Source organism: Dipodomys merriami, unplaced genomic scaffold (genome assembly GCF_024711535.1).
Source record: "Dipodomys merriami isolate MVZ:Mamm:240054 unplaced genomic scaffold, mDipMer1.0.p SCAF_8, whole genome shotgun sequence".
In the NCBI taxonomy this organism is placed as follows: domain Eukaryota; kingdom Metazoa; phylum Chordata; class Mammalia; order Rodentia; family Heteromyidae; genus Dipodomys; species Dipodomys merriami.
The window spans coordinates 23,035,819-23,063,239 of NW_027206401.1; the positions used below are offsets into that span (position 1 = coordinate 23,035,819).

Here is a 27,421-nt window from a genome sequence, read left to right on the forward strand (position 1 = left end):
GGTGGAGACATCAAGGGCCTCTCACCCCTAAAGTAGTATGGACTTAATTCTGTCTTTCAAATAAAACTATGTCTTCTAGGCATACCTTACACTGGCAAAGACTCATGGACATGAAGAGCATCTCTGTGCCTTGGGTGACACAGGATCGGGATGGAAGTTGTGCCTGCGAAAGTGTAACTCTAGATTTGCACACAAATGGCACTGTCTTCCACCGGCCACTGAAGCCTGATCCCCTGGTCTTCGTCACGGATGCCTGGCCTACCCACTCCCTGCGTTCAGGGATAACCAGTGCTCTCAGTATGTCCTAGAGTTCACACAGGACCCTTCACAGATCTCTCTTCTCACTACCACTCCAGGAGTGCAAGTTCTCAGGGATCTTTGCCTACACCGAAGCAAAACCTTGTATCTATTTATTTATTTTTGCTTTGCAAGTGTTCCTTCTTCCCTTTAACCCTGTACTTTAGGCATCATTTGTTTCAGTGCAACTAGCCTGACACCCAATTTTACAATACCAATCTGCTTGTATTCTCTTCAAACCATTCAGAACATGACTCCATCCTGGGTATCCATGAGACCCCTCTGCCATACAGTGCCTTGAAGAGACCCGAGAAGCCTTTACTTCTGGGGACCACTGTCCAGGGTCGGAGCTCTGAGGAAGACGTTTCTCTTGCTTCTACCTGAGTCCTGCCCTATCGTCACTGCCATTTCTTCACCCTGTCACTCATATCACATTGTCCTCCAGCCAGAGGTGGGGACCTATACACTGAGTTTCTGGGAAAATGTAAACACCTGAGGCTATGATTGCCTGTTGCTGCAGGAAAATGAGAATAAAAGACTCCATTCCCCACTCAAGTTCCAAATGTCTACCATATTCTTGGAAAAGCTTTTAACAATCCTGGGCTGCCTGGCCTTTGGGGACAGTAGTGTGTAGATTCTGGGATGGAAAGGAAGGTGTGAGAATCATGCTACCTGGGACCCATTATGACCCAGATCTGTTTGGTTTTGTGCCAGTACTGGGGCTTGAACTTAATGGCCTGCTGTTGCTTAGTTTTGTTTTGTTTCTGCTCAAGGCTTCTATTCTACCACTTGAGTCACAGCACCACTGCTGCTTTGGGGGTAGGGAAGAGTAGTTAATCGGAGATCAGAGTCTCCTGGACTTTGCTGCCTGAGCTGTGATCCTCAGATCTCAGCCTCCTGAGTAGCTGGGATACCTGAGACAGGCTATGACCCAGATCTTTTAAATCTCTGTGCCTCTGCAGTTGTTGGGCTATGGGAAGGTCCTACACATTATCTTTGTAATATTCAAAATAGTTTGATAATAGCTTGGCATTTGTATTCTCAAACTGCAAGTACATTTTCAGTATTTTGTAAGGAAAAAAATATTAAGGCTGGTGGGCATGGTAGTGCATGCAATCCCAGCCCTGCAGAGGCTGAGGCAGGAAGAGTAAGAGTTCGAGAACAGCTTGGGCTGCATAGCAAAAGGCTGTCTTCAGCCCCACCCCCAAGAAAAACCAAATTAAGGTTTGTTCACATGGGGGTACAGTATACCCATATATTATATATCTATTACAGGGATCTATATTCAACTTAGCCATTAGGTACATTCCCCAGGGTTTCTTCAGTTACACTAAATTACTTGTATCTAATGATTCATCTTGCTTAGGACACAAGCCTGAGAAAATATCGAGTTATTATTCCTCCTTCAATGGCAAAAGCCATTAGAATGTGAAACTCGGGAGCTTTTTACAGATATGTGGAAAAAAGCTGGTCTAGGGAGAGAGAGACAGAGACAGAGACAGAGAGAGAGACAGAGAGACACAGAGAGACACAGAGAGAGACAGAGACGGGGGGGGGGGAGCTCATCCAGAAAGAGGAGCAAAGCTAAAATAGGCAAGATCACCCTGGCTGGAGCAGAGCACCTGGATCATGTTACTCCCAAAGTCTCACCATTTCTCTGCTCTTCCTGCTGCTGGGTTGTCCAGCTCTTCCTTGCATTTCACAAGCTCTTGCCATCATCTCTGATTCTGTTTTCTTCTTTATTAATCATATTGCCCCAGCAGGAAGCTGCAATGGCCCATCTCCACGTCCATTCCATTGTTGACAAATTATAGCTGGGAACAACTGTGCAAAAGGACATTGCTTCCCAGCCTCCATGTACCTAGTTACCTATGCTGCCCTCCATCTTCTATTAATGGGGCTGTGAAGCTGGGTCAGGCCCTAGCTGGCTCCAAGTGCTCAGGCATCAGGCCAGAGAGAGAAAGCCAACAGCACAAACAAAGAACACCTAGCTCCAGTTCTATGGCCAACTGTTCAGAGAGGTGGAGATGAGCATTCTTGGACCATGCACGTGACTCTCTTCCCTGCCGGTAGAAGAAAAACAGCTGAGGTGTCCAAGAAACAGATCTGGGTGAATAGTAATGAGCACCTTGCCTGATTTCAAGCTTCTTAAATGGAGCCAAGCTACAAACTAGAAGCTGAGCTATTTATTCTTGAGTTGTTTATAAGGACAGAATATGGACTTTGCAAAATAGTCCTTTTTTTTTTTTTAACAAATAATAGATACTATGTATTATCTTTTGTGTGTGTGTGTGTGATTGTGGGCCTGAACTTTGGGCCTGGTCACTGTCCCTGAACTCTTCAGCTCAAGGCTAGTGCTCTAACACTTGAGCCACAGTGCCACTTCTGGCTTTTTCTACTTATGTGGCGCTGAGGAATCGAACCCAGGACCTCATGCATGCAAGGCAAGCACTCTACCATTGAGCCGCCTTCCCAGCCCCACAAAATGGTCCTTTTAACCCAAAATGCTTAATAATATAATGACAATAGGGGTTAAGTCTGGGGGCATGACTCAGTGGTAGAGCAATTGCCTGATACATGCAAAAGACCTGGGTGTGATCCCCAGAACTGTAAAATAATAATAATAATGGTGTTCATCATCATAACAAGGTTAATATTTCTCATGCTAGAAAATTACAAGCTCAACTTCAAGACTATCATTTAGTTCATCTGTGGTCAATTCATTTGATTGTAAAAATCTGCCTGGAATTAAAAATTATGATCACTTGAATTTTTCACAATCAAGTTCAACTGAGCATTTCTGTTTTGTTTGTATAAGGTAATAGTTGATGGTTAGCTACTTAGATTAAAAAACACAAAAGTAGCTGTCATTGAACTTTCCCAGGAAGATATCTGAAAGAATTTTGAACCCAATCAAGTTTTCCCACCTTTAAAAATGCTCTGCATGCTCTGAAAACCAACGCCCCTTCTTTCATGATGACCCGTGTCGCCATTTCAGCCTGCTCTTTGTAAGTTAACATTGCTGAGAATTTCATATATTCAACTAGCTTTCCTGCAGCTTAACAGAGGAGAAAATAAGTGAGTCCTTTCTTAGAATCAGTTTGTATTTCTTTTTCAACCATAAATCTTTCTCCCATGTAACCTAGGAATCTTTTCTGATGAAGACTATAAGACTGTATATATTACTTCACACACGTCTGATGACTTTATGCCTCTCCTGAGGAAAATGTATTACACTTCGAAAGAACTCAAAACTGGATCTCCCAAGTTCAATGTTTAACTCATGAAATCCCAGATAAAAGATAGATGCTAACAACATTTGCGCATTGGATTGTGTTAGGAGTAGATGGAGTAATCTATTTCAAAAATACAAACTGCTCTGATTAGTAGAGAGAGATGAAAACATTCTTTCTTATATTTTTCACTTCCTATATTAAATGAAAACATTGCAACATTTTCAACTATATGTATAGTAATATGTATGTAGGTTTTTGCACAAATATGATTTTTCTAACTTCTCAACTTCAAATCTTATATTCATCTTAAATTTCCAGGAGTACTGACCACCTACATCTAGTAGTACATGACATTTGTTTGTTTGTTGTTTGTTTACTTATTTATTTGATGTGTTTAAGTGCTTGGGAAAGAATCTAATTCAGGGTTTCATACATGATAGACAATGCTCTATTACTGTACCGCATCCCCAGCAGTAGACAATAATCAGAAGTTACCAGTATTACCAGTTCTCTGAACTCAGATAAGTTTGCAAAAATAAAACATACCTTAAATAACTAGCATTTGATTTGTCATTCCACATGACATTAGAGTTAAGATTGTTTTTTTTAATGACACAATCAATACAGGATTGTACTTGGGTATAGGAAAAGAAAAGCAAGAAAAGGATAGAGCAGTCAGTGTTGCTGTGATGCTAAGAAGTTAAAATAGGTAAACGCAAGAGCAAAGTATAAAGAAGTAGGAGATGAAGACCACTGGTTATCATTGTGATCGCCTTGAACCATCAGTGAAGGAACTGAAGACTAGCATGTGTGCTGTCATTACAGCAACACATCTGCTTCTGATTTCTGGAAAATGAATATCAGCACAAAGTTAAGAAGCAATATGGAGGCTATTATGATGGCCCAAGTGAAAGGCCCAGAGGCCTAGACTGCCATGCAGCAAGAAGAAGACATGTGAGCATGCCCAGTCAGGACAAAATGACTTTAGGGGTCAAAGTCATTTTAATTCATCAGAAATTGATCACATGGAAATTTTCAGAGGAGAAGCTATGTTTATGTTTACAATGGGTTATTTTATTTTCTTTATCTTTGTTTTATGTGCATGTAAAAGGAAGAGTTAACCCAAAGAAGAGGGTCATTTTTTTATTGAAGGGAGACTAGAAAAACTCAGCCTAGTCAGACTAGCAAGAAAGCAGGGGCTGTGGTGGAGGAGCAAAAGAAAACAATCGCTTGAGATAAATCAAAACCTCAGAGTTGTATGAATGTAAATTATAAAATTTTACTGCATGATATAGAAAGCTTAAGCCAAAAATAATACCAAGGTCCTAGAGACGTGAAATTTCTTGCCTTTAGGGGAAGCAAGAACAAAATTGCTCCATAGAAAAGAAAGAGAAATCTATCAAAACATATAAGCTACATAAGGAAATGAAGTGCAGTAAAGCAAATGCAACAGAAGGTAAATTAGTCAACCAAGAATTCAGATTAGAGATCTTTTAAAAATAGATAATAGCCGGGCACCAGTGGCTCATGCCCGTAATCCTAGCTACTCAGGAGGCTGAGATCTGAGGACTGCGGTTCAAAGCCAGCCCGGGCAAGAACGTCCATGAGCCTCTTATCTCCAATAAACCACCAGAAAACCAAAAGTGATGCTGTGGCTCAAGTGATAGAGTGCTAGCCTTGAGCTGAAGAGCTCAGGGACAGTGCCCAGACCCAGAGTTCAAGCCCCATGACATACAAAAAAAAAAAAAAAAAGATAATAAATCTTCTTAAAAAGATTAAAGAGAGAGAAGATATAGAAATAAAATTGATGGAACCACACATAAAAACATAAACACATAATGCTAGGAACAAACTATAAAAAGTACTTTTTAAAATATATGCATTAAAGCAAATTAATACATTAAAGCAAATGAAATACAAAGAAACAATTTATGAAGTCAAAGATAACTTTAGAAAGTGTCCATCCCCATAAGTGAAGAAAAGCACCAAATACATAACAAATGCACATACCTCTTCTTCCTAACAAGCACGAGGCCCTGCATGCCAGTACCTCCAGAAAAATGGAGGGAGCGAGGGAGGGAGGAAGGAAGGAAGAAAGGAAAAGAAATGAGAAAGGAAGAAAAATAATTTTCCCTGTAGATTTGACTATTTGATCATTTCCCTGACTTGGTAACTGCATTCTTAATAGAATTACACATAGTGTGCTTGAGGTGAGAAGGGGTGGCAGGGAGGCCATTACAGCATCTAAAACACAAAAGATCTTCTTAAGAGCAGAAGAACTGAGAAAAAGATGTCACACGCATTTTTTGTTTTTGTTGTTGTTGTTTTTCAATTCCATGTCATGCTTCCTGGTTCATGTTTTGACTTCAAGGGCAAACTTGAAGAGGGAGGGTGACAGGGACAGGGAAAGAGAATGCAAATGGAATCCATACAGTCAGTCACCTTTCTTCATCTTGGGCTCAGGAGGAAAACAGAAATAGATGGCGTTTACAGGCTACTCATACATTTCTAAATTTCTGAGCTTCAGAGAACAGAGCTACCTCTTTGTTGTTTCAACTCTTCCTTCCATTTTAGTTTCAAAGTCAGAACTTCTACTTTCTGGTTCGCCCACCAGGGTCACAAAGCATAAACGTAACCATGCTTTCACATGCATGGCGGGCTGCTAGATATAAAGAGCATGCTATCACTCATGTCACCCGCTAAATCATGTTTTCTTTATGTACCTCTAGTTAATCAGACCACATGTTTAATGAAAAAGAAAATCTTTGTTTCCCAACAGGAATTATGGGGGCACTCAGTCAGCCAAGAAAGCATAATTGCCTAGAAAATGCTTTAAATGAAAGGTAGATATGAACTAGGTCCTGGTACATCATTATTTTTAAATCACTCAATTATAAATTGACATTATATTGATGTAGGTCAGCATCAATTTATGCCAGAGAATTATATTTCTACCTAGACAAAAATATAGAGAAGCCAATTGGTTGAAATGAAAAGTATAACAATACATTGTCAAGGCAGTAAGAATGACCTTTTGAGAAAGACCCCAGGATTTTATTTGTTTGCTTGTTTGTTTAAGACTGAATTAGTATTCAGGAAAATTGAAGGGAATAAAAGAATCGTATTTAAACTACAGGGAAGTTCTGTTTGCTTAGGACTTGAACACGCCTGAGCTTGTTTGTAGAATCTGTGGATTATGCTATAGGGGTACAAATGCTTTGGGGCCCAAAGAGCCGGGGGGGGGGGGGGGGGGCGGGGAACTTTCCAAAGGAAGAGCTGAGAGCTGCACAAGAGAAAACCAACTCTGGAAGAGAAGAAAAAAATCCCTCTCTTTCTCTCTCTCCCTCTCCCTGCCCCTTTCTCTCTCTCTCTCTCTCTCTCTCTCTCTCTCTCTCTCTCTCTCTCTCTCTCTCTCTCTCTCTCTCTCTCTCTTTCTGTGTGTGTGTGTGTGTGTGTGTGTGTGTGTGTGTGTGTGTGTGTGTGTGTGTGTGTGTTGTGGTATTGGGGATCAAACTCAGAATCTAGTTCATGCAAAGCATGCACTTTTCTACTGAGCAACATTATCAGCCCCAGAGAACGTTCTTTACTCGCTCCCTGTAGAAAGGAGTGAAGGTAGAGGCACCAGGATATTTTGGAGCTCTGTTCAGGTATGCTGTGTCCGAAAACCACGACAGATAGTCTCCTAGTTTAGAGATACTTGAGGCCCCTGTTGCGGCTTACTATAGAGAAACAGAGGTGAGGTCTAAGCCAAAGAAGTTTTTTTTGCTTTAAATAGGACCCAATAAGCTTGAAGGGGGGGGAGGGGGGGGAGGTGATGAAGGCTTGTGAAAAATTAGTTACACTAGTAAGAGAAAGATCACAATGAGTAGAAAATTTAAATGTAAGAATTGAAACTCAACACTACAACATGAGAATCAGAATAATGTTCCTCCTCTTGATTAAACCAGCCATGGAATCAGCAAGGCATGGAGATGAGGACCCTGGTCTTGCTTTGGTTTTCTTGGTTACCACTTGAATCTCCAGGCCTAGCTAAGGCTCCAACAAGTTCTAGTTCAAGTTCTTGTGCTATATGGGTTCCTAAAGGAGATTTGGGTACTGATGTATTATGGCTCAGAAAATCCAACTTTATTTGGATAACATAATTTCTTTTTCATGCTAATGGGAAAAACATAAAGTGAGATTCTCTGAAATACCTAAGACATAGAAATTTAAAATATGTGTCAAAGTCACTAGACCAAGTCTACATCTTTCAAAATTATTGATCACCTTAAAATGAGTGAATACTCATTAAAATGAATGAACAAGAAAACCTTCTAAAGCCTGTCAAGAACTGGATACCATCAATGCATTAAGTTTCAGACTGAATCAGGCAAACAGAATCATAGATTTCTATGTTTGCAATGACTCAATGTAGAGCTTTAGGAAAACCTTGTAATTTCTCCATCGTCCAGTTTCTCACTCTATAAAAGGAATATATTACTTGAAACTTAATTCCCTCACAGCAGTGAGAGTTTTGATTCAACATTTATAAAATGCTTTTTAGGTTTCCTGATTAATAGGCAAAATACCGTGGCAGTTGTATCATATGCCTTCCAAAGAGTATAAAGGTAACTGGTTGGATCAGATGTAAAATAATACTTCACTTGAGAAATAAGTATCAGTCATATTTATTGCCTTGCCATTCCATTTGCTAAGTAATAAAAATTACTTCTCACAGAAAAAGTATCAAATTAATATTCAAGTCAGTTGTGGTGTTATCATCATAGGCCTCTCTTACCTTAAGGGAAAGAGAATTTGTTTTGTTTTTCCAGGCTACCCCACATGTTTATATGGTAAAGCTAGGAATGTTGGGCATGGTTTTGAAGGCCTCTAGCGTATTCATTGGTTTCTGGCACTCTAATGCACTCTACTCTTATAACCATAAAAGTACTCTTGAGTGCTTCTGGAAATATATAACAAATCCTTAATCAATTTAAGAGTGTTTTAACTGCATACGTGAAATTTCTTGGGAGGAAAATGTTAGCTATCCTACACACATATAGTACTTAAGTTAGCAAGAGAGTTCCTTCTCAAAGGCACAAAGCAGTTTCCCAATAGTGGTATAATTTTGAGTTTTATGTGTATAAGACCTATCGAATCCCTTAGAATAACAGGAAATTCCACAGGAAAAAAAACTCACAAAAGTTGATAGCCAATTCTAAAGGAATATGTAAGCTATTTTGAGTTGAATTAATCTTTAAAGTCAGTAGATAACCATTGAAGGTTAACCACCATCTTAATTAATTAGAACTAGGGGAACTGCATAGCCTGAATATAAAATATCCTGCATGTAAGATTTTACACTTGAAGCCAACTGGTTAAGTATATTTTGTTTTAATTTTATGTATCGCATTATTTTATCTAGAACTTAAGTAGCATTTTTCTGTTTTGTGATGCACTAATTTTATTTCTCACACTAAATGGATGTTTTCAGATTTACAAATTAATAATTAATATAGTACAACTGATATCTGACATATTGTAATATTAATCAATACACAGAATAGAATAATCTCATTTTTATTACTGCAATTTTTACTAATGCAATGGTTAACCTGCTAGGTTAAAAAGCTCTAGTACTATATTAAGTAATGTAAGGTACTTAGAACTATGTATGTCTAGCACACACAGTAGGGTATTAATAAGATAATAATGTATAATGCTCATCAATTTCCATTCATCATATCAGAGTCAAGCCATTTCTCCTAATAATTCTGGTAAATATTTTAGTGTTATGTGAAGAACCATATGGTTCTATATTTTTCTACCAGTTAGTCTAAGAACTATAAATATAAATATAATTCATAGAATTATACTAACAATTTCCTTTAGATTTTAACAGTACCAGTGTTTGAAATCAGCCTAGAGCTCATTAGGCAGTTAATATATAGCTGAACCACATTTCCAGCCCTTTTTGGCACCAGGTATTTTTTAGATAGTCTCTCTTCCTGCTCCTTCCTCTTCCTGGACTCCCTGAATATCCTATGTTAAGCTTCTTACCATAACTGGGGTGACAAGTGTACATTTCCATAGCTGGTTTCTTTATGTTGAGATGGAGTCTTACAGACAGTTCTTCCCAATCTGGCAGAAACTACAATCCAGATTGACACTACAATCTACTAGATCTCAGCATCTCATGCACCTGATAATACTCATATGCCATCATACCAAGCTATTCGTTGAGATGGGGTTGCCTGAACTTTTTGCCAAGGCTCTTCTCAGCACTTCCAAGTAACTACATTAACAGGCATGAGCCACCAGCACCCAGCACGCACTAACAGTTCTTATGTGGGGAACTATCTCTATCATATAGATTTTTCATATGTGTTTAATGGTATGATTTGCCTAGTTCATAGAACATTAAACATTCTTATTAACTAGAACACAAAAAAATACCAATGTTAAACAATTTTGCACTTAGCTTTTATTAGAAAACACTTAGCATCATCACAGAGATCAAGATGTCAACAAAGGCTTTCATCTATTAATCCTGTACTGACCTTTATAACAATAGCAAGGTTTTAGAAGTATATAAAGAGATCAATAAAAGTCAGCATTGCAGGGTCAGGAGTGCAGCTTAGTGTAGAATAATTGCCTAGCATATAGAACGCTGTGTATTCAATTCCAAGCAAAGAAAGTAATCATAATTGAAATGTTCTTTACAATAACAGAAATCTGCAAGCAATGAAAATATATACCAAGAGAGGAACAGTTAAATTACGGAACACATGCATATATTAAATAGAATCACTAAAAATTATTCACAATTCAGCAGTTCAAAAGCAAGTTTAAAAAAATCAATGACCTTGTATGGAGTTCACATGTAAAATAAAACTAAGTTTCATCTTCACATAGTTCTTATATATATACATGTGTCAAAATCCCAAAAACAGCCAGGAGCCAGTAGCTGTGCCTGTAATCCTAGCCTCTCAGGAGGCTGAGATCTGAAGATGGTGGTTTGCAGCTAGTACAGGCAGAAAAGTCCCCCTGAGAGTCTTATGTTCAATTAACCACTCAAAAACCAAAACTGGAGCTGTGGCTCAAAATGATAGAGCTCTAGCCTGGAGCAAAGGCGCTCAGGAACAGCCCTGAGTTCAAGCCTCACAACTGAAAAAAAAAATGTTCTATCAGTAGCCATGGTGTAAAATTTTAACTCAGACTTTCAGAGAAGATAGAATGAAAATTTTAATTTTTAATACTTTTTTATTGTAAAAATACTGTACAGAGGTTACAGTTACATGAACAAGGTAATGAGTACATTTCTTATCAAGCATTGTTATCTCCTCCTTTGTTTTTCCCCTACCATCCCTTCCTTCCCACCTCCACAACTACACCCTCCTCCACCTCCCACCCCCACCTCCACCTAAATTGTAAAGTTCATTTTTCAACACAGTGTCATGTACATCTCATTGTTACAATGGGTCAACCTGTATCCCCATTTAAGCAGAAAATTTTAATTTTTACAATAAATATATCTTCATCTTTTAACTTTTCAGTCAAGTATAGCAGACACCCAATAAAATGTACAAATCAAAAGTTCACAGTTGATAGATTTTTACTGAACATATCATGTCCCCAATAATCAAACCAATAGAGGGCATGTCTCCTACCCCTTCCCCATCCCTCTCCTTAAAGTAACCCCACCACATCCATTTTAATGCTACACCAAGTATGGATTTCTGTGTGTAAGAAAAATAACCAGGAAACAAAACAAACAAAAAACCCCACTACCTTGATTTAGCAGCATGAATTTCCTTTTGGGGGCAAGAACAATGGTATTACCAGTTTATTCAAATAAATCAATTCAAAATCCATACCAAGGCTCTACGATGTCTTTCTGGCGTGAATTCTATTATTCCTTCCCATAGTTCCATAAGGCAAGGGACTACTGTTACCCACTATTTAGATCTGCTGAACCTGTGGCTCACAGCAGCTCAGTAAAGCCCTTGCCTATGATTAGAGTAGCAGACCCTGGACACAGACAAAGGTAGCCCGATTTCAGCCACTGCAATTACTTGCCAAACATAAAGAAGCAGAAACAACGGCAGAAGATAAAGAGTTTGAACAACTAGAGTGTCTAAGGCAGGGTTTGTTGTTGTTGTTTGAACAACACTTAATGCAGAATCAGATCTGCCAATTACTAAAATAGAGACCACATCTGCTTCGTCACGATGTAGTTCAGTCCTGTACTGCCTTTGGGATGACTCAGACAAGAAAATAAAACCACAATTTCGGAGACTATTGGAAACAATAATCTTAATTTACTGTTATTTTTGGACATAGAAAAAGGTTTCTTTCCCCCTAAATAAGCATCTTTGTGGTTTTGAGGGTCTTGCTCATCTTTGTGTGGAAAATGCCTAAAAACAAATCACTAGAAATTTAAACATTTTTTTCTTTTCCCCAATTGTGCCTGAAAAAGAAAAAGATCTAATTTCTCTTAGCAGAAGGCCACATATTCTTTTTAGTAGATCACATCTGAGACTTCTTCCTCCACACATTTTGAAACACTGACAGAAACACAGACTGTGTTTCTGAGACTGTGTCTCAGATGAAATCCATAATTCTGAGGGTTACAAGTGCTTACAAAATCACATGAAATTTATTTCAGCAGAAAGCAAACAAAGAGGCCAATATTTGTTTCTGCAGAAAACTTGGAGGATAAAGACGAAATACCTCAACTGTTGTTTCACTCTCAGTTTATTTTTAAATGCCAGCTTTTATTTAATGTATCTTTTGTTCCACAGCAATCGTGTGGTATAAATGAAGCTTTAAACAAGCTAAATTACAATAAATAAAGTTCAATAAACTGGCTTTCATGACCATCAGCAAAAGGACACTGATTTTCTAAAACATAATTAGGGTTCATTATTTGCATATATCTGACTTCCACTATAGTCTTTAAAGATATGCACGCAATCACGCCGTTACTTAAATTTCTCAATGTGCCCAAGATTTCAGACTACCGAAAAGGAAGACAGCTCTGTCTTCTCAGTAGTTCAGAATCTCCCTGGAAGACAAGTTCCTCTGTCATTATCTCCACACAATGGGTTGTTACATTACTAGCTCAAATAGAGTGCTATCACAGAGGGAAAAGAATTAATTGTGTTTGTGCCTCAGTCAGGGAAGGCTTTCTGTGGAAAGTGACATTTGCACTAAACCTTGAAAGATTCATGTATTTTATCCCTCAGGTAGGCAGCAAAATAGTAAGAGGCTAGTAGACTAGTAGGTATGGAGGATGGAGAAGGGTTGGTTGAGAATCTTATAGAGAAAGAAAAAAAGAAATGTCTGATTACATTATATGCCAAAATAGCAATCATTTTAAAAAAAAATTCAGCAGGCCTCACCACATTCAGTGTATAAAGAATCGACCAACCTGAGAAAGCGGATATCCACGTGAGTGCTCTGGAGTATAGGGACAGAGGAGGAAGGTTCCCTGATTTATGAACCAGGGAAGTACTCATTTGGAGAAACAGAACGTCTGGTTTGTTGGCTGCCATCCAGTGACTAGGGGGCTACCAGGCTTCCTGTTCAATGTCTGGCATAACGGGAGTGAATGGTAAGAGGTTTGCTATAAGCTTTCTTTGGACTTCCTGTCAATTCATGGAGCAGATCTCTTCCTCTATGGTCTAAAAACTGTTGATTTAAGCTCCTTACTTAAAATAGCCCCTACCCTAATTCCCTTGCTTGTAGGGTCTCTATTTGCCACTGAGGTAGTTGCCCATCTGCCATTTTATCTCTATGTTAACTGGTGGTTGTGTAGGGTCCTGCTCCTTAGAAAGTCATACACTGAGCTTTATTTGTAGCCACTTTCTCTTGTAAAAAATGCACATCAAAAAGTAAAGCATAGCTGGGTGCCTGTGGCTCACGCCTGTATTCCTAACTATTAAGGAGGCTGAGACTGAAGATGGTGGTTTGAAGCCAGCCTGGGCAGCAAAGTACCCATGAGACCCTTATCTCCAATAAACTACTCAAAAAAGCTGAAACTGGCACTGTGGCTCAAGTGGTACAGTGCCATTCTTGAGCACAAAGCGGCTCAGGACAGCACCCAGGCCCTGAGTTCAAGCCCCAGGACTGGCAAGATAAAACTAAAACATAAATTAAAACATAGCCAGGCACTGTTGTCACATGTCTGTAATCCTAGCTGCTCAAGAAACTGTGATCCTAAACTCAGACTGTGGTTCAAAGCCAGCTCAGACAAAAAAAAAAGTCCATGAAATTCCATTTCTAAAAAATAACAAAGAAAAGCTGGGTTGGAGGTTTGATTCAAGTGGTAGAACATTTACTCAGCTAGCAAGTCACACAAGCTCAAGGCCCAGAATAGAAACCCCAATAATAACAAAAACAAACAACCCAAATATTAAAGTATAAAGTATAATCTATAAGATGCATGACTCTGTGTGTGTGTGTGTGTGTGTGTGTGTGTGTGTGTGTGTGTGTGTGTGTTTTCAAGTACCTCTATCCTGCAAATCTGCAAAAGCAAGTAGTGATTGAAGTGAAATCCCCAGGTCAGTCTGACTCCCCGTATGTAGTATGGTTTTCTGTTATCTGCACAGTAAATTAAAGAATTAAGAACTATTAAATTAGACTATGTGTACATATACATATATACACACATGTATGCATATCTATCTGTGTGTAATTTCACATATACATGTGAAATGTCAAGGATCTTTGCAATTACTAATGGTATAAAAATTTTCTGCTGTCAGCATTCATAGGAATGCAAATCTAACTCATATAATACTATTTTATAGCATAAAATAATCTTCACAGTCATTTCAAAACTCATGTTGTGTTTACCCAGCTATTTTCTCATTTTGTCCCTTTGAAGTAATTTCTAAATCATCCTTTATGTTCACTAAAAAGGAAAAAGGAGAGTGCTTAGAGTCTATAGTCATGTCTACTCTTTGTTGGCTACACATGTATCCATAGGTAAACTCATATGTTAACACGAACCCAATAGAATTAGAAGACGAAAGCTTGGACCTGGTAACATCCAAAAGGAGTTTTTATATGCAACATTTCATCGTGTGTCCAGGCTTTTGGTGCTAGAGATCAAACCCAGGCCCTGATCCATGTTAGACAAGAGCTCTATCATTCAGCCATACCCACCTTCATTTGAGAAGTTTTCATTACAAATGAATAAATAACTCAATTCATTACGTGTTTGATCTTAGACACTGACAACTATCAGTAACTTAAGTCTTTTTAATACTATAGACTAAATAAAGTAAACGTTTCTTATTACTGAATGGCTTCTCTATGGGTAGGGCTAGGTAATTGTCATCATGGAAAAATGTCTCAACACATCTACTAACAAATAACAGGATAATAGTAAGAATCAGCACAGAGGCATTCCAAATAAATATTTACTTCCTGCATACTCTCCAAAGTATAATACTCCCCAACACTCACTCATTATTTTCAGAAAATGAAAATATGCTGATGATGCTCAACCTGTCTGAAGCTTATCTGTAAATCCTCTCTATATGAAGTTAAATCTATCAACACAGACCAATGAGAATTGTTTGACTTTGTGTTTAAACTGGGAGGAAGGAATTAGGATTCTCCACACTTGACTGGTAAAAGAACAATCCTCTTATGCAGAGTCCTGGGAATCTTTTCTCTGTACCAAGAGATATTAAGCCTGTTTAGGCTATAGTTTCTCAGCAAGGGTGGGGACAGTGGGAGTTAGAGTAATTTTGTTCCCAGAGAACATCGACAATGTCTAGATACATTGTTATTGCTCAGGGGATGAAGAACTATTGTTATCTAGTATGTAGAGGTCAGTGATACTACCAACCAACCAATGAAGTTCAAGGGAATTCTTCTTGAACAAATGATTCAACCCCAAACACCAATAATCAGAGCATAAGAAATTGGATCAAAATATATCAAGAGGAGGAATTCAGACATGGCATCTGTACTGTCATTTTTATAGAGGTACAACAGGCAGAATTCCAAGTCAAAAAACCAGACCTTGACACTTAACTTTTTAGCTTCTATTTTTCCTTTGGCTCCATCCTGCTATATAGCAATTATGTCTCAATCCATGGACAAAGTGATTGGTCCTTAGTAACAGTAAATAGACAGCGGGTAATCTCCCACTGTCAGTGCATTGGTAAGAAGCATATCAACATCTAAAGTTAGTTTTTTAAGTTAACATTGAGTTTCTCAAGCTCACTCCAAATTGAAACATATACAAAAACATAACTGGTAAATTCAGGCTGAAAGAAAGCATGTGAGGAAATTTGTTACAGATCAGTGCTATTCTGAATCTTTTTATAAAAATTTAGAGTAGTTTAGAATTAAAATTTAGAGTAGAGGGAAGAGATAGTGGGAAGCCCACAACGGACGGGGTAACAATGCTCAGCAAGAAATGGACTCATTACCTTACTCATGTAACTGTAAGCCCTCTGTGCAGCATCTTTACAATAAAATAAGATTTTTTTAAAAATTAGAGCAGTTGAGTCAGGTAAAAGAGTACATTTCTTTTTGGACATTGTCACTACTGCCCTCATTCTCTCCCAGGGTAACACGTTTTAAAATATATTGCATACATACACACATTGAGAGGGGGAAAAAAAGTTAAATGAAAATCTTAACAATAGGTTGAAATTAATAAAGTATGTTCTTTCTATGATTCTTGGGGAAAAAATTAGAGTGGTTGAAGAACCGCTCTATAATATCTAGATTACTGAATATATAAATACATGGTAAAAGAGATAGTGCATGCTATAAATGGCAAATGCTAACTTTTAAGCACCTATATTGTCTTCTTGTTAAGTTCCTAATATAACCTTGAATTTGCCAAGATGACTACAGAATACCAAATCTGTACTTGGATAAAACTTTTATGGTCCACAATGTAGGGCCCACAAAGGACTTTCAGCAGACTTTGCTGGGACATTTTAGGTAATCTAATGAATGATACTCAATTTCAGTCATAAGAACTCATATGACTAGTACTCATCCTAGACATCATTCTAAGTTTTTTTTACATATATATAAACGATACATACATGTAAAAAAATCCTGATGTACTCACTGGATTCTCATCCAAAATCTGTGTAGTATATTCCATTATAATCAAAACTTTTTTGTTGTTGTTGTTATTGGTCATGGGGCTTGAACTTTGGGCCTGAGTGCTTTTCCTCAACTCTTCAGCTCAAGACTAGCACTCTACCACTTGAGCCACAGCACCACTTTCTGTTTTCTGGTGGTTTATTGAAGATGAGAGTTTCGTGGCTTTTCCTGCCCTGGCTGGCCTTGAACAGGGATCCTCAGATCTCAGCTGCCTGAGTAGCTAGGATTACATGGGTGAGCCACCAGCACCTGGCTTATAATTAAAACATTTTAAGGAATACACTTGCCTTTAAAAAAGTATTCAGTTTCACTATGTGGAAAATGAAGTGGATTTCTTATGGCTGGGGACAGGAGGGAAAGACTGGGAGAGAGTAACAGAAGCGGAGACATGGTTCAAAACGAATTGTACTCATGACTCATCTGATTCGTGTAACTGAAACCCCAACTATACAATAACAATAAAAAAGAAAAGAAAAAAGTCTTCAGTCGTAGAGATGAGTTTGAATCCAAGCATCCAGGCACTAAATTCACTATGCTATATTAGGAACTAGGTCCTGTGGATTTCAAGTGCTATGAAATACCACATCTCCAGAGATTTCCAGAACCATGGCTTACCCACCAGATCAATGACTTCCTGATGGTGGGAAATAAACATATTCTTCACCACATACACACTCACACACACGCATGCATGCCTACACTCAACCTGGGTCTGGAATCAACTATAATTCTGCTGAGCTAATATCCCTAATTGCTCGGTTTGTTCTTAAATTTTCCAGCCATGTGACAGCCACAGTCTTTGCAATATTGTCTCATGGCAGGGTTTGTCTAGTGTCACTGCCACTGCCCTCATGCCTCAGGTCCTTACTCACTCAGCAGGAATTTAGTGACCACCTACATACTATTTGTCAAACAGCACACAACGCACTGGAGATACAGAACTGTCAAAAACATCTAACCCCATGAGCAAGTTCTCAGTGTAAAACAGAATTTAGATTAACATAACCTATCTGGTGTCATTGCAGCAAGTGCTATGCTAAACGTGAAAACTGAACTGAACTCTAGGACTAAAATGAAAACAAAACCACATGCAATTCAGCTACCAGAAGTGGTGACATAGTGCATCTTAAATAAAGACAAAGAAGGAGGAGAGGCAGAAGGGCAGAAGATGAGACCTCTTACAGATAGAAACCAAGTTGAAATAATAATCTTGCACTTGACAACACAGTTTCCCCTAGGACTACAGAAGAGTGCCTTGTGGGTGGATTGGGACAGGTGAGAATGGAGACCTGACAAGGTCCTCAGCACACGTAACCCCTCTGAGCTCTGCTGAGAATTCTAGAATATAGCTTGCAGGAAACAGAAAACATTTAAAGAAATTGTAAATCTAAGAGGCACCAGCTAAAACTGTGAACAAACATAGATGACCATCTTAGAGAAGAGACATTTCTCAGCATGGATCAAGCACAGTCCAGAACAGTCTACCAAGAAGTCATCAAGATGACATAATCATACTTGCTATGACAAAGCCAATATTGTCACTGGGTATATATAGAACAAGTATCCATCCAGAGTTTAGCTGGATACCCCAGGATTAAACCTGTGACATTAGTTACAATGATTACCTTGTTGTGGTAAGCACTTAAGCATTGAAGCATTTTCCAAGTGTTAAAAACTTGGCTTTTTAAATGAAGCTTTTAATTATCATCAAAAAGTAAGATACAAAACAGAAAAAAAAACGCTCTGTGAGCTAACTAAAATACAATAGTATCTTCATCAAACATCTAATGCTCATGTAAAATTTAGTAGAAATGCTGTTCTTGACAGGTTTACCCAGGTTGATATCCTTTTTTGTTGATGCCAGTTCTGGGCATAAAAGCTCAGGGCCTGCTGGCTGTCCCTAAGCTTTTTTTGCTCAAAGCTAGTACTCTACAACTTGAGCCGCACTGCCTATTCCAGATTTTTGGTGTTTTACTGTTTTATTGCTTGTTGTTCTTTCTGGGTTTTGATGATTATTTGGAGTAATTAATGAAGAATAAATAATTGGAGTAATTAAGAGTTTCAGAGACTTTTCTGTTTGGGGCTGGCTCCAAACTGTGAGCCTTCGATCTCAGCCCCCTGAGTAGCTAGGATTACTGGTGTGAGCTACCAGTGCCCAGCAACACCACTGCTTTGTAATGATAGCATACTAACATACTAGTGCAGTTAGGTACTTTGATTTCAGGAAATTTCCTATACTCAAAGAGCTGCAGAGTATGCAGAGCAGAGCCTCTGGTTCACATGCCACCCACTCCAGCCTCACACAAAACATTGACACATTTTTTCTAGTGGGCATATTTGTCAAATTTCATTTAAATGATGGCAAAACATGTAAATAGATAAAATTTTTAAAAAACAGGCTATTAATGGGAAAACAGAACTGTTGAATTACAGAAACAAAAACACCTTAAAATGCAAAATTTTTAAACATACACATTGAAACTATTTCCAAAGTATAGGTGACTCCATTTCAATTTAAGCCTGCCTATAGACATGTATTATGCACTGTGGTTGGTGTGTGTGTGTGTGTGTGTGTGTGTGTGTGTGTGTGTGTGTGTGTGTGTGTATGAATTTTGAGCCTGGATGCTGTCCCTAAGCTTTTTTACTCAAGGCTGATGCTCTACCACTTGAGCCACAGCTCCATTTCCAGCTTTTATTTATTTACTTGTTTATTGATGGCTCATTGGAATAAGATTCTCACAGACATTCCTGCCTAGGCTGGCTTTGAACCGCTATCCTAAAATCTCAGCCTCCTGAGAAGCTAGGATTATAGCTGTGAGTCACTGGTGCTGACCCTGAAATATGGATACTGGGTCTAACCGGTGCCATCTTGGCATCTTGGCAGATGATAGGGATATCCTCCCCCACCCCATCCCCCATGATAGGCAAGCCTGAATTCTCAGAAGCAGAAGCAGGGATTTAAGACAATAGGTTCAGGGACCTGCCAGACCTATGAGACTCTCAACTCTGGAGCCCCTTGGGATCCTACCTTCTGACCATGACCCTATTTAGGCCCCTTGACCCCTGCCGCCTTTGCACCATGCCTTGTGTCTCCTGACTCTCCACCGGTCATCATGGCTTCCCTCTTCAACCCTCCATTAATGTTGATCTGGTTTGCTGAGATTCTTTTCTGCTCTTTCTATACTACATTCATGTCTCATTTTTTTTAAACAGTATTAAGACTGCAAGTTTTGGGGAAACATGTGTCTGCCAGTACATAGTCTCTGGCTTTCTAATAAAGACTCCCGATTCAACCTCTCAAAACGTGGCCTCTCTGTATCCTGAAGTATAATTCCTACATAACAAAGTCATTATGTACTTTTTTTAATAAAAATTTATTGTAAAAGTGATGAAAAGGGAAGTTACAGTTACATAAGTACTCATTATGTACTCTTGAGTACATTCCTTATTAGTTGGTTCTGCCTAAAAGTATAGATTTGAGAATCCTTATACCCAGTGTTCAAGTTTCAAGCAACAATAACAACAAAATTGTATAACTGGTCATTTCAAGGTTTCAAAATCCTTGAACATTCTACGTGTAAACTAAATATTCCAGGGATCTAGTGATAAATGTTTGATGACAAAAAAAGAAGAATCACTAAGTTCACTGTAGATTTAGACATTTGCTTTTAACCTTCACAGTTTTGACTCTTTCAACCAAGCATGTGTTCATGGCTACTTAATATGTTTATTTAAATAGGTGGTGGGAATCTGCTCTGTTCTCATAATTCAATATTGTTCCTATGGCTTGGCCCATGGACTATCCTCCCCAGGGGACTTTCCTGAAATTCTCCAGCCCAGAATCTTTATCTCAATGTGAAAGCCCACTTCCTCACCCAACCCCTCAGGTGACTGCACCTGATTCCTCCAAGCTGGCCACACAGACACCAAGCCATTCACCTACACAATATGCTCAAGGAAACTATTGCTATAAGCAACCCTAACCGCCCCCCCATGACCCTACTTACGTCTTCCCACTCCTGCCCCCCATTATATTCTTGGTGTCTCCAGAATTTTTCATCAGGTCACCATGGCATCCTTCTTTGACTTTTCATTAAAATTGATCTGGACTGTTGGGTTTGATATTTATTCTTTCTTTATTCTAATATTGTTATGACTCAGTTTCCTAACAAAAGGTATCTTTTTAACTTTTGACACTTTTGTAAGTTGTCTTAAATGATATTACTCATGAAATTACAGTTAAGTTGTGAAATTTAACATATTTCACTAGTACTCAGGGTTTTTTAAACATGACTAACAATAGTAAGGTAAAATGTACATCTGGTTCTTAACTAAAAAGATTTATACATGCCTGACAGGAGAAACTGCCTAGCTGGATGCTCTAGGATGAGGGTGTTAGTATCAGTCTGGCAAGGTAGAGCCTTAGCCTCAGTCTGACAAGGTAGAGCCTGGCTGGCTCTAACCTATTGTCGTGTGACTGCATTTCAGCTTTTCCACCTGTAAAATGGGAACCATGAAGGCATCCAATTTATGGTATAGTTGAAGATCAAAATCAGCTAATCCACATAAAATTCTCAGTACAGTGTACTGCAGAAAGTAAAAATCCCAGGTAACCAGTAGCAAGGCTTTTTACAACAATGATAATGGTGTTGATGATAATTGTCAGCAGAAACAAAATGGCAATTCTTCAAATACCAGAGCAATTTTTAATTTGAAAATATGCTTTAGAATATGAATATACTTAAGAACACATAATCTTAGGTAAGAAATTTCAAGACGGCTATTGTACACTGATATATTACAACCTCATTCCAAAAATGCTCAAATGTGATAATAGCAATCAGATGTGGTCTCAAAATTTGCAATGTAGAAAAGAATTACCCACAGGGAAAAATATTTTTAAGTTGATCTCCCTTCCATGATCCAAAAGTACCTGAAAATAAATTTGGTTATAGTGAGTAAATAACACTTTTAAAATAAGATTGTATTTTATGATAATATTTGTATGGGAAAACTATATTGAAATCTCAGGGCGAGAAGGGGCCACGCCAACATTGAAAGGTTTCAAATATCCAACTATACTATTTTGTCAGTGCTAAGATCAATTAGCACCTTTCAATGACAGAAAAGGTTACAGTGGAACTCAGAGGTATGCTCTTTGAAAATGTCTTTAACCACTATGTAACTGTAGTTTCTGTTTTTAAAAGTGGTTTCTGTTTTTAAATCAGCCAGTGTCATTTCTTTCTGCAGGGAGAAGAAGTTAGAGAAGTAAGGATAGAGGAATACCCAGGCTTTCTCTACTAGTAAGCACATAGATGAGGAAAGGGTAAGAATGTCACAAACGTCAAAGTGAAGCATCATCCAGACTGGACTAGTGCACAGTGCCACATGCAATATTAGGTGACAGTAATGTTTACAAAGTCCTCAACCCTCTTAAAAAGCACTCAACGTGGCTTGTACTGCTGTTGAATATGTGATGCTTGTTTATTTTCTTCCACTCCATTTCAAATAAAAGGATGCCAAGCTTCACTCCATATACAATTTAATAAATATTCAGTGCCCACCTTCTCCCATCCACATTAAACACATCGAGCTGTAAACCACAGCCTTACACACTCAAGGATGAAACACATACTGGCATCTCACCTATGTGAAGGGAAAATGCTTGAAAGACCATGCAGTCTCTTAGTTCACCAGGCAACATTCAAGAGAGAAGCAGGTACCCTGGCACTCCTATCCATTCCGGTGGTGTTGATTTCCTTCACCTAGTAACCATTGTAATAAAATCCCCCAACCGTACTTCTGAACACAATTAGCTTAAGACACTCTACTGAGAGACACATTATAAGAGTTTAGCATATGTAAGAATAATAGCTATTCAAAAAAGAAAACATCAGGATTAAATGCTAAAAAAGAAAAGAAGAAACTTCCAAGATGTTGGATAGTGGTTTGTTGAGCACTTGAATGAAAAAATTCAAAACATCTCCAATTTTTGATAGCACACTTTCCTATTTATTTCTTAAATGAGTGATCTGAAATATTTACAACCAGACAGTACCTAATTTTAGTTTTTAAGTGCTTTAACAGCTCCATGAAATATGATCACCAGCTGCAATACAGAACTATGGTGAATCAACTCCTGAGAAGGGGAGCTGTTTGCACTGAAGGCTCAGTGTTCTTTCCCTTCGCCTAATAAGAAAAAAAAAGATAATGAAAAAATAAACCATAATAACTACTTTCATTCTTAAATTGTTTAACACTTCACTAAGTTTCCAAAGGGATTACCTCCACTCTTCTTGAATTCGGTATGTTAAAAAGTGTATGGTTCCACTGGGTGAAATACGCTCAGTTTTATTATCTGCAAGCTACAATGTGGACTTTTCAACATGCTAACTTTTGTATCAATAGCTACTGGTTTTAACCATTCTGTCTTGCTAAAAAAATTCTATATAATTTAATTCCAATGCCTGAAATTAAAAAGAGAATGATCGGGCCACGTAAATGTATTTTTAGACAGGGCATGGGCCATTAAGAGCTTGTAACAGAGACTGAAGACATGAAACTGGACACTATTTCCCACGGCTCTGCAAAATTTATTTACACCCAAATCACAATAAAAATAAAACTTAAAAATGGAGACCCTCATTTTTCTCTTAATCCAAAGAAGTTTTGTGTGCAAGAAAAAAATCCAGTAAATGACAAACTACACATCTGTCAATTTCCATCCCCAAAAGAAATGTTTATGCAAAGATAATTTTTAATCCAACTTCTAGAAATCCTCTAGAATGCAGCATCTGCATTTCTTAAAAAGAGTGTAATGGCTCTGAAACCAATATCTTTTTCATACAAATCAGAGAGCTTTAAATTTTTTTTTAACTTGAACACGTTATTTAACACAAACATACCTTATGAAGGCATATATTGGAAATAAATCTCCAATGTTCAATAAAATACAAACTAATAAAAATGACTTGAGTAAATCTTCTCATTTAAATTGTGAAACAACCTCTAATTTTAGAATTCTTAAAATAGTGAATCATACTTATCTTTAAGCACTTTACAAAGGAAAAACAAAATATTAAAAGCCACCTTGTTTTAGGATTTTCCCTTATTGGGAAGATATTGTGAAAAAGAAACAGTTTCTAGCTAATTAAATTATGTTGTCAAATGTTTTAATGTTCATGTCCAGTTCTTTCTAAAAATTGGTTTAACTTTGAATGACTCAACTTTTAATCAGGTGGAACAAACTATTTTTATGGTTATAGTAACAATAAAAGTGGGTGTCGTTGTATCTGCGTTGGGTATTGTTACCACAAAACTTGTAGTCTGTCAGTCTCCCCAGGAGAAACAATCTGTCTCTTGTTACTACTGCTTTTTATTTCCTGGGATAATGTTATTTTTTTAAAAAAATACATATCTTTGAATACAAATCTCTTAAAACGTATCAGTTTCAAATATTTTTTGAGTTTCTCCTCTATCCCTTTGCCTATATGCAGGTATGTAAATATTGTCTACATAAATAAAAATATATATAACAAAAAAGAAATTTAAAAAGAACAAAAAAGAGAAAGAAAGACCACGTATTTGCTTAAAACCAAATCCTATCTAGGAATTGTGTCCAGTACAATTTTTTTGTGTTGAAAAGGTCTTAAAACTAAAAACAAAATCAACTCAACAACGACAAGAAGAAAAAGAAAATACCATGGTCCACTTTCAATACTGTCCTTCACCTATGTGCAAATGAAACTCCAGAAGCTGTTGAGGGGAGCGGGGTTGTTAAAGGCTGCTAAGACTCCCACCTCAGTCCCTCAGGACCCAGCACTGAAACTGACCAACGTCCCAGGGTACAAAACGCCGCCACTGCAGAGAAGAGAAACAAAATGCCATCTTCCAGAAGATGGATTTCGCTCCAACCATTACGTGCATCCCAGAGTGCCAGGCCAAAAGGGGTAAGGGAGAAAGAAAAACTGTTAACTATGAGCTCTTAATGTGAAACCTAACCTGTTGGTCCTCTTAGGTATCAGATTTTGGAAGTGTCTGTAATGACAGCCAGGAAAGCAAATTGATGGCCAACGGCCCAGTAGGTTTGAACACTAGACTCCAGTTACCTCCTCGCAGATCAAGTGCACGATGCACACGCACACGGAGGTGCCCCACGTGGAAATGCTCTGAAACCAAAACACACACACACACACACACACACACACACACACACACACACACACACACACACACACAGGAACCCATCAGCACCCTGCCAAGCAAGGCCCTGAGACCTGCACCTTCCTGTGCAGCTGCGCTCAGGTTGGGATTCATGAATGACGCTCTCGGCCCGGCTCCCCGGGAGAGACAAGTTGGGCGTTCCGCTCCGGAGGAAAAGAGAGTGTCAAAACACCACTCTTACCCACACTTCCCCCACCCCCCGACACCCGAAGAGGTGCCAGCCCCTATCCATCCGGCTCCTCGGGAAGCGGGAAGAGGGGGTGCTTGGTACTGCCACCCCAACTAGAGAAACGAAGACTTAGATGGACACTTGGCTCTGCGGTCCTGCCACAGTGCGGCCTCTTGTAGACATAGAAAGGGCACATCTCTTATGAAACTGCTTCCGAACGAAAAGTGGGGTGCAGAATTAAAAATTAAAAAAAACAGGGCGCAGACGCTGCGTTTCCAACACCCACTTGTTCGCCGCGTCGAAATGGAGAACGGATTGCAGTCCCAAAGCTTCCCCGGCCTGAACGCTCGGAGAAGTCAGGGTCCCCCCCCCCTCCCCTCAGCAGCCGTTCTCGTCTCGAGCCAGTGACAGACGCCTCTCATTTCACTGAACCCGGCGGACTGGGGTCCACGCCACAGTATAAACAAACAAACACACAACAAAAAACCCCAGGGATCGCCACGGTCTAAGACTTGGTCCGTGCCTGGAGAACCGAACGGCAACTCGCGTTAAACTTCCACACGCACTGGACTTCCAGAAAACTCTGTCGCCCTTCGGGGGATCCTGAGTCAACACCTCCCGCCGGGGTAATGGAGGGGATCCGCACACACGCGTGTCGCCGGACCGACCCAGGGGAGACTCCAGTGCGCGCATCTCGGCGCCACCCGGGGTGGGGAACAGGTAGAAAAGTCGCGATCCCCGCGTTCGGTCCCCCTCCAGCTGCGCGGCTTCTCTGCGGGGCACCGCCGGGCTCCGAAGGGACCCCCACCCCTTCGAGGCGTAGGGGCGTCCTGTCCCCCACTCCCCGGCACAGCGCACCCCTGCAGTCCGAGCAGAGACATCCCCGCCTTCCCGAATCCTCCGCACTCCCCACACCCGGCACCCCGCAGATCCGCGCTCCGGGGATCTGGGGAAGTTTGGGGGGGGGTGAGGAAGGGGAGGTGTTGCTCCAGATCTGGGCCCCGCGGGCCTGCGTGGATGGCCAGGACACTCACCTTCCCGTCGCTCCGGCCGCCTGGACTCCCGAAGTTCGTGTCCGTCCCAGCCGCGGATCCGCGCGCGTCCCGCTACGGTTCTTTACTCCCGTGGCTTCCAGGGTCTCAGTTTCCCCTTTGCGTGGTGTGTCTGGTGGAAACAGGACATCCCCATGGGCCACCTCCCCCACCCCCACCCCCAACAAATTGCGCACACAAGTGGGGAGACACTGGGAGTGGGGGGCGGGGGGAAGAAGCCGGCTCCGAGGGGGAGAGAGGGAAGGAGAGGTGCCCAAACTTTGGACTGACCGCCGCCAGGAAAAGTCGAAGAAAAAGAAGCGAAGGAGCGCGCGCCCCGCCGCCGTCAAGCCCCGGCTTTCCCCGACGCTCCTTCCCCTCTCGGAGGCAGCGACAACTTGGCGTGGACGGGATGCGAGTCGTGCGCCGCGGCTGGGGGCGGCGGGCGCGTGCGCCGCGCGGCGGGCGGCCTCCCACTTGCTCTCCGAGCTGGAGGCGGGGTGGGGGGGGGAGGAGGGGAGGAGAGGAGGGAGGGGGGTGGAGGAGAGGCGACGTCGCCGCCACCGCCGGCGACTTGGGGCTCGGGTGGCCGCTGGGGGCCCGGCGGTAGGCCGGCTGGGCGCGCGCGGAGAACGGTGGCGCGTGAGCGCGCGCGGGCCCGATTGCCTTTTATTCCACTTGGGGAGACTGCCTGTTGTCATCGTTCGCGGTCCCGCGTGGGGACCTGGGGGTGGGGGTGGGAGTCCGGGGAGAGGGGGGGAGACTGGGCGTGGTGGCGCCGTGGTAATCTTCCTCCGTGCCCTCCCTCCGCGCCGCCCCCACGCCGCCCCGCCCGCCCCCCCTCACCGGGCCTGGCTCGGACCGCCGCAGCCGCCCAGCCGAGCCCAGGGCACTGCCTGTCCCCACCTGCTGCCGCGCCCCAATGCCCAGGGGGCTTGCCTGAAACTCTCCCGCTACCCGCCCTTCCCCCCATTCCGGAGGGTGAGACCACGCCCTGGAGGACCCCTGCCAGACTTTGAGCCACTTACCTCCAAGGGAAGAGACAAGTGACTTCGCCTACTTGCCTGAATCTAACTAACTAACTAAATAAATAAAGTCAACCCGCACTAGACTAAGCGCTCTGCTCTCTCGGGCTGGGAAAAATTGGCTTTTCATTTGGGGTTGTGCTTTGAGCCAGGAATGGCCTGGGCCCCTTCCAGCCCTGGGTGCAGGTATAGGCAATCCTCCCAGATGCCCAAAGGTCAGGCAAAGACGCCTGACTTCCCAAGGCGGCGTCAGAGCTTCGCCAGGCACATTGCTGAAATGACATTTCGTGTGTGAACCTTCTGCAGAGGCCTTGA

General features: G+C 40.5%; 1 protein-coding gene across 1 annotated transcript in view; it reads right to left on the reverse strand.

The window, feature by feature from the left end:
• Eya4 (EYA transcriptional coactivator and phosphatase 4) overlaps positions 1–26,211 on the reverse strand; it is a 233,192-nt gene extending 206,981 nt beyond the window's left edge. The window contains exon 1 of the mRNA XM_070010083.1: positions 26,085–26,211. The gene's annotated coding sequence lies outside the window, so the exon portion shown is untranslated. The remainder of the gene's footprint in view (positions 1–26,084) is intronic.
• Positions 26,212–27,421: the final 1,210 nt, after the last annotated feature.